Source organism: Rhineura floridana, chromosome 7 (assembly GCF_030035675.1).
Source record: "Rhineura floridana isolate rRhiFlo1 chromosome 7, rRhiFlo1.hap2, whole genome shotgun sequence".
NCBI classification, from domain to species: domain Eukaryota; kingdom Metazoa; phylum Chordata; class Lepidosauria; order Squamata; family Rhineuridae; genus Rhineura; species Rhineura floridana.
In genome coordinates, this window is record NC_084486.1 from 137,785,700 (window position 1) to 137,799,755 (window position 14,056).

Below are 14,056 nucleotides of genomic sequence, written 5' to 3' on the forward strand. Positions count from 1 at the left end.
TTTATAATTGAGAAATCAAGGTCTAGGCCTACTGGCAGTGAATTGGCTTTGTAATTAGCTTAGTAATAGGCCTCAGTTATTATTCAGTGAAGGTCCTTTTTCCTCTGCTGATGGGTCATGGCAAACCCACGGGATCCATATATGGTCCAGTTCTAATTTCTCCCCTGTAAATGACTTGCCATCTGTGAGCTGTTCAAGTTCGCCTATCGCCATTCCAGAAACGCCAATAAATTAATTGCAGACTTGCAGGTTCAGCTAAGATCAAAATCAATTTAGGTTGTGCTTTTTGTACACACATACACACACACTCCCAAAAAAGTTGGAATTGAGCTGCTAAAAGTAATCAAGCATCTTTGGCAATGAAATGCAGTTGAGAACATTTTGTATTGGTTTACAATACAGGTAGGTTCCATCTTAATTGAAAGTCTGATATAATGGATAAATTAGAAGATTATCCACCAGTTTTCTAGAATCTGGATTCTTCTACTGCTGTCCTTTTGCTGAGTGAGGTTCTGGGCTTCTGGAGTATGTGTATGAAAGTCATTTATAGAGGCGCCTTATAGTTTTCTGCATTTGGTTGCCAGTGGGAAACAGTCCTGATGTTCTTGCTAGTTACCATGTAGATAGCATGAGACACTGGGTCAAGGGTTCTTACGCATGTGAATATTGACTATGCTGGGTATGCATCAGGTTTTTTGGGGGGGCAGTATTTGCTGGCCACAGTGGAAATGGAACAGCACTGTCTTGGCAGCTATGGATCTTTCCACAGCCCACCTGGGTTATCTCTCTGCTCAAAACAAAATGCTCTGGATTACAGACCCTCAACAGATAGGTGAGCTCTTGCAAGTAGATACGGGGGAGGGGGAGGAAGTCCCACCCCCAAGACTGGCAGTAATCATGGCAAGCCAGGCAGCATTTCAGAGAATAGACCAAAGCTTTGCAGCCCACCATGCTGAGTGGAAGGGTGAAGAGCTGCCGCTCCAGGACATCTACTCAACATAGGCTGCTGGAACATAGGAAGCGTCTATATATTGAGTCCAGTCATTGGTCCATCTACCTCAGCAGTTCTTGGAACCAGCTCCCTAGGCAGGATTTCTTCTCAGCCCTACCTGGAGATGCCAGGGGTTGGACCTGGGGCCTTCTGCATGCAAAGCATGTATTCTACTATTGCACTACAGGCTACACTAATCTCCATTATTGTTATGAATCACTTTTCACACATGGCCCAAGGTGATACAGTGTAGTGCAGTGGTAGAATACATGCATTGCAAGCAGAGGGTCCCATGTTCAATCTCAGGCATCTCCTGCCTGGTATCCTGGAGAGCTGCTACCAGCCTGTGTGGGCAGTACTGAGGTAGATGAGCCTACTTAAGACACATCAGAGCATGTGTCAGAGAGAGAGAGAGAGAGGACTTCAGTGTATGGCTGAGCATCCAAGGAACTAAGTTGTATCTATCCAAGAGAGTTTGTGTTATTTGGCTGGCAGTCTCCTTTACATGAATACCGCATGACAAGATTTTTTTTCCAAATTTAAGGGGACTTTCAAAAACAATTTTTGGTATGTGGGGGTCTGCAATTCAGAAGAAGAAAAATTCACATGGAGAGGGGGTCAAGTCTTCAGCAAGCCCAAAGTGCTTGGGTGTGTTAAAATGGCTTAGTCCAGTTAATTGAGGATAAAACATTTAAAGTCATGACAGGTGCATGGAACCTATTCAGAGGTAGTCCGAGACTGGATGCCAGTTGCTAGGGAGCAGCACTAGAAGAAGACTATTGCCCCCATGTCCTGCATGTGTGCTTCCTAGGAGCATCTGTGTGACCTTTGTGGGAAACAGGATGCTGGACTAGATGGGCCTTTGGTTTGATCCAGCAGAACTCTTCTTATGGTCTTATTCTTATGAGTTTAAAAGTGCATGGGAGAAGACTTCGTTAAGTGTATACGGGAACATGAGACAGCAAACTGCAGAATACTATTTCCTCCAGCATTTTACAGGCAAATATAAGGATCAGGAACACTGCCTGAGGCCTCACCATCTTTATACAGTGGAGAGGCCATTGCTCAGTGGTAGAGCATATGCTCTGCATGAAGACTTGCTTTGCACTGGAAGGCAAAACGGGAAGAAACAGATCTGGAGCTGTAGCCAAGTAAGTTATACTCAGACTAGATCCTGTATTTGGGGACTGTCCTTGGTGAATTTGGAAGTATATTTTGTTTGTGTGTGTTTGTATGGTGGATGAGAAGAATAATTTCATTATGCATATGTAAGTTACAGAGGGAGAGAGAGAGAGATGAATGGGGTGTGTGTGTGTGTGTGTGTGTGTGTGTGTGTGAGAGAGAGAGAGAGAGAGAGAGAGAGAGAGAGAGAGGATTAAATATATCCCATGTTTTATTTTAGCTCAGGTTGATTTTTGCTTCCTTTGGGAACTAGATAATATACAGCTTCCAAGCATGCCCTGAGAGAAGAGTCCTCTTGATGTGTGTTTGCAACGTCTAACGTGGAATGCAATGAATTTGCGGCATATACCATAAAACCAGCATTTATTTCTTTCTTGCCATCCCTCACCGATGTTTACTTAGTATTCTGTGCTAATATAGAATTAAAAAGTTAACAAAAATGGATAATACCATCACTTGCTTTTTCTCTGTTACAATTGCCTCGCTGTAATTGGTGCTGTTTCACACAAAATTACCATATAAATTATGCCATTGAATTCTGCAACTGAAATAACAGTCATTTGCCACAAAAGGCAAATCTCTGTTAATTATTGATAGTCTAATAAACAAGGATTCTAATCCATCATATTATTCATTATTAATACATTAATAAGAAGGCTTAGTTTGCTTTCATTGCAGTGGGATCAGTTATGATTAACTTTTATGAAATGAATGGTCAATGCAAGGATTCCTAGGGAGTTTTCTTCTAATGGGCTGAAATGCTGCCCATGTTGCTTTTAAATGTTGGGGATCCATGCTGCATTAATCACATCTTTAGTTTTCATCTAATGTGAAATTTGAGCCTTTGCGGGACATTTTTTTAGGCAGGGTCCTCTTTGCATACTGTTGTCTATGTTAGTTTGAAATTGGCATATGTGGCCTGATGGTCAAATCAATGACAGATGTCACTGCATCAGTACATAGGTGCTAAAATTGCACTGGATATTTAGAGGAATGTTAGACTACATCAGGCCAGATCTCTAACAGAGGCAAACCTTCCCATGGAATTTGCTGCTCCTCTATGCAAGCCTAGGACATTAGTAAATATGGCTTCGCACTCATGGCTAATGGAGATGACAGAACCTTACACCACACTGATGCCACACTTTGCATAGATCCAGCTGGCACAGATCCATCTCACTAAAAGCAACAGTTACATGTATTTATCTCATCACAAGCCTTCTCAAGCAATGTTCAGATTGTTCTCATGGCATGTCTGCTAGCACTACTGAACGTTTAGTTAAAACCCATGGCTTGCTGATATTAACAATGATCAGATTTATCTTTGACTCACATAAATATGGACATCACTGCATCCTGTAACAACAAACTTTTGGCAACAATTTTTTTATCTATCAGTGACATATGGAGGGCATGTGTGTGTGTGTTTTTAAAAATATTTTTAAAGCTTTTAAAAAAATGTTTTTAGCATTGTTTTGTTTTAATTATTTGAGGTCTTTTTATGATGTTTTAAAGTGTTTTTAGTGTTTCTGTTTGCCGCCCTGGGCTCCTGCTGGGAGGAAGGGCGGGATATAAATCAAATAATAAAATAAATAATAAATAAATGTACAGAAACTCTGCGTGCACGACAGCTTACCAGCAGACCAGACAGTGCTATTTTCCCCTTGCTAATCTAAATGGGCAAACCCCTAATCCATTCTAGTAATCAACCATTTGTAAGGAAATTAAAGCATTACTTTGCAATTCAATGAGTAGATAAGTGAGATCTGTATTATTTCTCCATTAAACAACCAGTTAGTACTGTACATTTTTTATATGCAAGCACATATATTTGACAATTAACCCATCAATTAATTCAATCTCAGGATCATAGTAAAGGGGAAGAGTTTTTCTTTTTCCTTTCTAAAGATTTCATTTGAGCAGATTTCAATAACTTGTTGAAGCAGAACTACATAAAATGAGTATGCCTTCTCAAAATAACTGTAGTCAGGGCTGTATTTGTGAGATACTTATTGCCCTGATAAGTTCAAGGAACTAGGCCAGATTCCTGACAAGTGAAGAGACCTGATTTGACTAAAATGAATGATAAATCAATAAACTTTTTAATCAGGCAAAACCCAGTTAAGGACACACATTAAAGATTCTCAGTTATGAAATAAAAATATAGGAGTACCAAGGTTCTGAGACCTGAATCACATTAGAAGTATTATTCAGACAGTGGCCTAGTTTACAGTTTCTGGAGTACAAATGTATGTAGACCTGGCAGTCCTTATTGCCACTGGACAACTAAAGGAAATTAGGATATGATGATCCATATGTGTCTACACAGTACCATGACCAGCAGTACATTAACAGAATAAACAGCTAAATAACTTGAGCCCAAAGTACCTTAAGGACCATCTGATTCCTTATGCTCCACCCCAATCCCTGAAATCCTCTGATAGGGCACTTCTAGTGGTTTTTCACACCCCTGAGATTTGGTTGATCTTCAGTAGGGACCAAGCCTTTAGTGTGGCAGGTCCTGCCCTGTGGAACTCCCAACCAGCAGAGGTTCAGCAGGAGCCATCCCTCCCTTCTTTCAGACATCTTTTGAAAACTATATTGCTTAGACCACTGTTCTTCAACCTTGGGTCCCCAGATGTTGTTGGACTACAACTTCCATCACCCCCAATCAGCATGGTCAATGGTCAGGGATGATGGGAGCTGTAGTCCATCAACACCTGGGGACCTAAAGGTGAAGGACAGTGATTGAGATAGGCTTTACAAATATGATTTTTTTCTTTTTAACTGATCAGTATTTATTGATGTTTCATTGGTTTTCAATTATGTTTATATGGATGCTTTTGCCAATTTTATTTTGTTTATGTTGTATACCACCTTGATATATTTTTCTGAAAGTGTGGATTATAAATACATAAATAAACAGAATAAATAGACAAAATCACTAACACACACAAGAACAAAAGTGACCCATGAATAAGACTGTGGTCAGAATGAGGGGCAGAGCAAAAGTGGAATTGGGTAGATGGAGCAGTAGATGAAGCTTTGAAGAACACTCATTTGGATCATGATAACAATACTTGATTTCCACACGTGATAGACTAGCATTATTAATAGTTTACATTATTATTGTTTCACCATTTACAACAATGCAGTCTTGCCATTGTTTTACATAGATTCTAGACTTTTGAAATAGTTTTGGCCATGTTCCAGTCACAGCTAAGCACTGCTAAGTGCTTTCATTGGGATAGATTTAAGCATGTGGGTTTACACTTCCACTGAAATCAGTAATTCAGCTGAATTATATTGCTGTATTTTTAAAAAAATTCAGTGGTGATCTTGGCAATATGTTGAGTCCTTAATGCCACATCAGAAGATTAGGAAAGTTGCATGTAAAATGTATGCATCTATGTTCCTGTATTTTTTTAACAGCTGTATTGGCATTGTTTTAAATATGTTTTTATTGTTTATCACTTGTTATTTGCTGCCCTGGGCTCCTTTGGTAGGCAGGGCAGGGTATAAATATATTTATTTATTTAATAACAATAACCTGAAACAGAGCTGGATATGTTCCAAAAATCAGCATCTCAGAACATGCTTCCCATTCAGCATGTATTTCGCCGGGTGTATTGGGGGTGGGGGCTATTCTTTTTTCTTCTTCTTTTAAATCATGTCTCTTGGGTGAAAATATTCTTTTCCTATAACTCTGAAAGAAACAAAGAAAGAAAGAAACACAGCAAATATTTACCTACATCCTGAGTCTCCTGAATATTACCCACCAGAAACAAGAATTGTATTCCTAGTCAGGACCACAAGAGGATGAGCAAACTGTGATCTATCATTTCTTGGGACATTACAGAGCCATTCTGTCGCTTGCTTTTCCTGTTCCTGGGGAAAGTCTGTGCCCTCTTGTGCATTGCCATTCTGGGGAGGTTTGCAGCTCAGGTTTTGAACACATTGGGGATCATTTGTTTTTCCATAGGTTTATGTTTTCCCCCTTATATTAATTTTATTTTATAAAGGATTAGTTGATAGATAGACTCCAGAAAGCTACCTAGTGCATTCTGATTGCTGAATCCATAAACACCTTGCAAACACCAAGAGCAATGGATAAGGGCATTATAACAAACTGGAATATAAATAAGTATCAACTAAATAATTCAGAGTGTCATGTAGCTATTTACATTCGACTGCCAGAAGAGAGCTTTTTATCTCGAGTGACAAAACGAAAAGAACTGCAATGGTTTACAGAAGGAGGTGGGAGAGAAGAAAATACCCACATCAAATGTATGTTTTAAAAGAGACTTTTTTTTAAAAAAAGAAGTAAAACACTCAGATGATAAATTAATATGGTCAGTGTGCTTTGTCTGATCAAAACTACCCTTTGTGAATAGGAACACTTTTTCAAGAGATAAAGAGATGCTGGATCTAAATATGCAATGCTTTTGTTCCCAAGGACTGGAAAAACCATAATGCTCTGAGTTGTATGTTAAACAGTACCGGTTCCAGGGTGTTTTTTGTTTTTGTTTTAGTCTGTGTGGGAGAGGATAAGGCATAGAGGAATGACTTTTCCTTCTCCTTGCTCACTCAGAATGGGCAGGTGAACAGGCAGTAAATGGCAAGGAGGAAGAGGAGAAGCAAGACAATTGGCTCCAGGGATGGGCAGCGGGCACTCTACCAGGGCATGGGCCTTGACTAGTGCATGATAATGCTGACCCATCACTGGCTCTGATGTTAACCCAACAAATGATTGTGAGGAATTAACCCCCTTCATCCTCACCCTGCTTTGAAATGTGGACTGCTTGATGTTCCATGGCTCCTGCCTCCCACCAGCTCCTTGAAAAGGAACCAAGACAAAGCTGCAGGCGAGCTGTGCAAAGGCTCAAGCCTGCTGAGTATTCTGCAGTTCTTGGCTTTGCTCTGCATTAGACCTCCAGGTCACCTGTCCCGTACCTCTTCTAGGTCCATTCCTGGACTACTTGGCTATTCCCTACCAGTTTGCCTTTTGCTTTTGCTTCTCCCCTTATTTTACATACAACACCTACATCCTGGCTTGCCCCTGACAGTGTTGCACTTTAATGTAAAGTGATACACTTTGATCTCTGTGCTGGCCTTTGAGTCTCCTAACCTGACCTGACCTACGCTGTAGGCGCAGGCATCAGGATCTAGCCTGAACATGCTTAAGACTCTTTTTTAAAGAGTGCATTTAAGCATGTGCAAAGTACATTTATTTTATTTATCTGTTTATCAAAACAATAAATAAATCTCTAAGCAGTTTACATAAAACAGTAAACTTCATGTGTAATATAGTGATTTAAAACATGCATTAAAAACAGATTTAATAATAATGCTATCAAAATATAGATCAAATCAAGAATTTCAAAAACAAATATACATAACGGCAGAATATTGGCATCACATTACTCCACTTCTGAAAGAATTGCACTGGCTGCCAATTAGCTACCAGGCTAAGTTCAAGGTGCTGTTTTTTTGTATACAAAGCCCTATACAGCTTGGGACCAGAATACTTAAAAGATCACCTCATCCCCTACATACCCAACTGATCACTGTATTCTTCAGGAGAGGGCATCCTGCAGAAAACATCCTATCAGGAGGTCCATTCCGTATAATATCGGAACCAGGCCTTTAGTGTGGTGGTATCTACCCTTTGGAACTCCCTCCCACTGCATCTCAGACAGACACCTCTATTGCCTTTTAAACACCTGATATCATGTTGAAAATTGCTTTGGAATGTCTCATGGGAAGCAAAATTATTATTATTATTATTTCACATGTCTGGGTAGGCTTGCTTAAAGAGAAAAGTTTTTAGCAGGTGTCAAAAGCAGTACAGTGAAGGTGCCTGCCTAATGTTAATAGGCAGGGAGTTCCATGTGCTGCTATCCTAAAATATTGATTTCTGACAAGTGTGGTACAAACATTTGCATTTTAGAAGACGAAAAGTATATTGGTCTTTCCACTGTAGCTAGCCTCCACACAGTTAGAATCATGGGAAGGTTTTGAGAGCAGTAGAGAAAGGGCGTCAGCCAGATAGAGTCGAACCTTTAAAATGTTCATTTTTTAATTAAAGTGGCATCATTTATTATCAAAAACATCCTGCATTTTTTTTTAAAAAAAAACCTGTCCCTCTGAATTATTTATCTGGTTTAAGAAAGGTATGTCCCACCTCACATGACAACTTATAACACACACATGTGTGTGTGTGTGTGCATGCACACACACAGAGCGATTAAAAACAGATGTTGAGACTGAAAACTGGAAAACAGCTAAAATATCAAACCAGTAATATCTTCACTCAAAGAGAGAGCAGAGGAAGAACCTTTTTAACGATCCACTTGAAGGAAACCAATGAGGGGGGCATAGGCACATTCTATGGAAGGGGATTCCACAGGTAAGGGGCCATAGTCAAAAAGGCCCTGTCCCTGGTACTTACCAGTCAAATGTATCCTAATACTAGGCCAGCACAGGGCTTTAAAGCCCTGTCTTAAGACCCAGGCAGGTTCATACAGATATCACAAAGGTAGCCAACATGGCACCATCCAGATCTTTTTGGACTACAAATCTCACCATTGTCCATGCTAGCAGGTGCTGATGGGATCTGGAGTCATACAGGCTATGGGATAGCCACCCTTGTTGTATGGCATCCTTCCTAGTCCCTTATGCGCATGTTGGTGTGGTGGTGGTATGGTTGATGAACTGGTCACCCAGTTATTATCAGAGATCATTTTCAAGGAGATTGCTATTGAAACATTTTTTTAAAAGGTGGGGAGCCTTTTGCAGCCTCACAGGGGCCACATGCTAAGGGTGGCCAGGGCCACAGGCAAAAGTGGTCAGAGTAATGGATGTGACTCTTACCCTTGTACAGTAGGCTAGATTCCAGCCATGCAGGTAGAAGGAATGGGGTGTAGCTGATAAGCAGCCTTGCCTGGAGAGAGTTTGTGGCCTAGGGAGACTCCTAAGGCCAGACAGAGAAGCTCAGAGAACTGCCTTTGACCCTTAGACCTAAGACTCCCCACCCCTGCATAAAAATAAGCATGTTATTGCTATGTGATCCTTGTATTGTATTTCCTGTTTGGCCTTGTCTGCTTGTCGGACAACAAAGTACTGTCACTTGTTAATGGTGCTGAGTGTTGTAAGGAGACCCCTGTTCCCCTGACAGAGCTCAGTTCCCAGAGTAGTTTAACAGTCAGTCCCTCTTCCCAGGAAACTCTGGGAATTGTGGCTCTGTGAGGGGAACAGCGGTCTCTTCTCAGCGCTCTTAACAAACTACAGTTGCAGTGATTCTTTGGGGGAAGGCGTGACTGTTTAAAGTCGCATAATACTGCTTTAAGTGTAAAGTGCAGAAGGGGCCTGGAGACTGGCAAATAAATCTTACTTGGACACTGGCCACAGATCAGCTGCACCTGAGGGCTCACACACCTGTGTCCAATCCCTACCCTCACCATCTGCCACCTGAGGCAGCTGCTTCACTGTGCCTCATAGCAGAGCCTGCACTGGGGCAGGATCGCTTCCTCCATTGGCCATTGCACTACCCCCTTCCTTAATGTTGAGGTGTTTCTTGCTGAGCAGAAGAAGGAAGAGGGGTCTCTTAACACCTCTCAGCACCCTTAACATCTTTAGCAAAGGACAGTTGCTGGGATTCTTTGGGGGACGTCATGTCTGTTAAAAGTCTGTTTTGTCTGCTTTGAATGTATAGTGCAGATGGGGACTCTCTCTCTCTCTCTCTCTCCCTCCCCCCTTTCCCCAGGAAAGTTAACTACACAGGCTGGAGCCTAGATTGGCATGAAGGCCTGCCAAACTCTTTGGATTCTGACAAAAACCATTATGCATACAATACAGCTGGTATAGCACAGTGGGGAGGAGAGCCTCCTTGGGAGGCCAGAGTCTGTGAGTTCAAATCCCCGCTCGTGTCTCCTGGATGTCAAGGGCCAGGGACAGATCACCCCCACAGTGAGTGGCTCAGGGGTTACATGCCCTGCCACCTGTGCAGCCGTGGGCAAGCTGCATAGTCCCAAGGAGCCCAGTTGCCCCCCAGCTAGCAGTTGCGGACAAGGAAGGGGCTGGCTTGTGCAACTGTGGCAAGCTGAGCAGGCCCTAGCCAGCTGGGGAGGACTAACCTCAGAGGAAGGCAATGGTAAACCCCCTCTGAATGCCACTTCTTTGGCTATAGGGCGGCATATAAATGAAATAAATAAATAAATATTCATAGGGATCAACTTGAAGGTAGTCCATTTCCATTTCATGGCATTACGAAGAACTCTGGATGCTTAACGTTTTTATGCAATTTAGGACTAAAATTGTTTTCCCTTTCTGTGGTTTGGAACTGGTATTTCAAGCTGTTTTCTTTTCAAGTTTGAGAGGGAAGATGACTTAGGGATGTAGAAGCGGAACTGACAAAATGCAGTGCTCAGCAGCTGCCTTGCGATGCAACGCTAAGTGGCATTGACTTTAACACCATGGAACATTTATCATTTCTTAAGTAGTTAATGTGCAAGACAGGTTTTGTAAGGGACACGCAAGTCTATTTGCCCAAAGGCTGACGCTTAAAGATGCTTAAGATGCACAAAGAAACAATAGACAACAAACCTATAACTCCTGCATGCAAAGATGAGCTTGAACATTGAAAAAATCCCTTCAGTGCTAAGGACATGGCTCCTTCTCCCTTATTTAACATGCCCAGGGAGAAAGAAGGTCAGCTGCAACTATGAGTTACAGCTGCAGCAGGCAACTGGGGAACCATGAAAGAACAAGTGTTACTGGAAGAAATCTGCCCAAACAGGATAGGCTTGCCTTTTATGCTTGCACCTAGGACAGAGGTCGCCATTATGTTGCCCGTCAAACTTTGTTGGACTCCATCATGCCTGACCACTGACCATGCTGGGTGAATTGATATGAGTTCAAATCCAACTACATCTGAAGTAGGGATGGATGAAACAGTAGTTATCTACTCCGTGTCCCTTGCACATGAGCAGACCATCAAGTCTGTTCCATTCCAGGCCTCTGTGACTTTTTTTCAGGGAAATTCCTTTTAAAAATCCATTAAAAATCTCCACACTTTCAACAGATTGAAATTGTTCTGGAAGTACTTGCAAGGTACTATATTTTTAATTTAATTTCCTGTATATTTAATGGTTTTTATTACACAGTTTTTCTCTGTTGTTAACTGCTTTAATTTTTTAAAAAATGAAATAGCAGTATACAAATATGTTTATAAATAAATAAATAAATATACAGAATAAAATAAGGTGACTCAAAGGCTTCCCTGGTTCTTTTTTCTTTCTTTTAAACCATTTCTAACTACTTGTAGCAGCTATAAAGGATGGTCCTTGACATGCTTATTGAAAACTATTGAAGAACAAGTCCTGGGAAGTGGTGGTATGCAAGCTCCCAGGGACATTGTACAGTACATGAAGGAACCATCTTTTTCTCCATACAGTTACTGAGGAAGGGATAGCACAGCACCTCCAGAAGCTTTATCCTCATTCATACTACAGCATAGTTTGTTTTAAACTGTGGTTTAATGTGATATACAAATTGGGGAATTCGAATCAAACAAAAGCACTCTAGGAGGGCACTCTAGGAACAGGGAGCACAGCTTGGTGAGAGGTCTGGCCTAGAGAGAGTCCTGACGGTAGAATAGAGAGGACTACAGAGCTGCATTGCCCCCCTCTACCAGATGGCTTGCATTCTTGGTAGCCAGTATTCTACAGGCAGTGGTCCAGCTACCAAAATTGTATTTTGCTGAATAAATTGATCCTCTCATGAGTATTCAGAATCCATAGTAAAATTAATGTCATGGAGCAGTAAGAGCTTAGTTATGGCTTAGGCCAGCCTTTCCCAAGCAGTGTGCCTCCAGATGTTCTTGGACCACAACTCCCATCTTTCCTGACCATTGGCAATGCTGGCTGAGGCTGATGGGAGTTGTGGTCCAACAACATCTGGAGGCACATTGCTTGGGAAAGGCTGGCTTAGGCAATCGCCTAATTTATGAAATGCAAGCCCAATGAGTTCAGAATTGGGATCATAAGAACATAACATCCCAGCTGGATCATGTCAAATATCCCACCATAGCCAGTCAGGTGCTTGCAGGTATGGAAAAAAGGAGGAGATGTCTCCAGGTGCACAGAAATGTGTGCACCACAGTGCGGTGCTCAATTCCCTCCCACAAATTCCATTCTCCAACAATTAATGAATAAAGAAATTGCATGCATACCTTACCAAACAAAGAAAAATTTGGTGAAATTCTTATGGGTGGGGTGCAGGAGTTCTGATGTACTTGTCTTACTTTTGAGGTGACTGTGAGGTGTTTGGGAGTGTTCTTTTTTTCCCTTTCATTCTACAGATCATCACATTAGTAGTTGTGCTCTGCAACCTTCCCAGGTACCAGCACGTCAGTCAAAGCCCTGAAAAAGACATCATGACTCCTCCCGCATGACTTTTTTAAAGATCAGGAAGTGTGTGCAGCTGAGAAAGCTGCAAGAGGGCTGGATATATGTTTACTGGAAAAGAAAACATATATTCACAAACAGGCAAAAAAAAACACCTTGTGGTTTAAGAATGTACCTATAGCCCACAGATATTTCTATCAAGCTTTAAAAAGCAGGGAAATTGGGGTGAGATATTGTACTGCCTACACATTTGTCAAAATGCAAACCCAATTTCTTCCAAGCTACACAGCAAGTGGATTGGACTGTGAAAGACCAACCCAAGTTGGGTTTGCATTTTGACAAGTGTTTTGTGTATCACCATGGAACCTAGAATGTTGTTAAGCAAATGTTTCTGAGTTCAGGACTATAAGTTTTGTAAAGTTTTGCTTTGAAATGAGTTTATGGGGAGCAGCAGAATGGTGTGGGAGTATTTTCAATTTAACATTGCAGAATGTGAAAAATCCATGCTGGCTATAGTACAGCTACTCTCGTGGCTGTATAATACCTGTAGTACAGGCACTCTCATGGCTGTATAATACCTCCTTTGGCAACCTCCCAGTGATAAGGTGAGCTGAAAACTGCAATTCTAAAGAAATTCTCAAGTGCTCTGAGAATAAGTCAGAAAAATTGAAGTCTCTTTGGAGTTGAAGAAAACTCAAGAAAGACTGGAGAACAGTTTTCACACAGCAGTATTTTATTCAACCCAACATATTTCAAGTATCGTCTTTCCGGGAACTCTTAGGCACAGTCAGCTGGAGCCTTGGGCCTCCATTAGGGATGAAAGGATATATCAGTTTTGGTTCTGTTTCTCATTTTTTCAAATCTTAAATTCAGTTCTTCAGCACACTGCATTTTTTAAAAAAACAAAAATCCTTGTGAAAATTCCTCACCCTTTTTGCAAATTTCTCCCAATAAACTCATTGTTGTATGCAGTTTTGACTAATGAGCACATTTTTGCAAGCAATTTCTTGTAACAGAATACATTTTTGTATGTTATTTTCACTAATGTATTCTTTTTTATGCACACTTTCCCCTACTACATGAATTTTTGTAAATAATGTTTGGTTTTGAGAAGTGCATTGTAAAATTTGAATAAGTGTGAATTTTGAAGGATGGCTATGTTGGAGTTCTCATATTATTTCAGAAAGTACAAATTTTATGGATTAAGCTTTAAACTGAATCCAATTTCTCCCCCATCTCTAGCCTCCATCACTGTTGTAGTCCACAAACATACGTAATGGTGATAGCTCCCCCTTCACTGTTTTTTCCAGCAACTTAGTCTACAATCCTATACCAACTTGGAGGCACATAACAACAACAATTCTCACTGAACTTAGTGGGACTTACTATTGAATAAACATTGCATAGGAATGCACCATGAATTCCATAAATTAATTACATATTACAGGGAGCAGTTCTGGCTCTGATGTTAAACTAT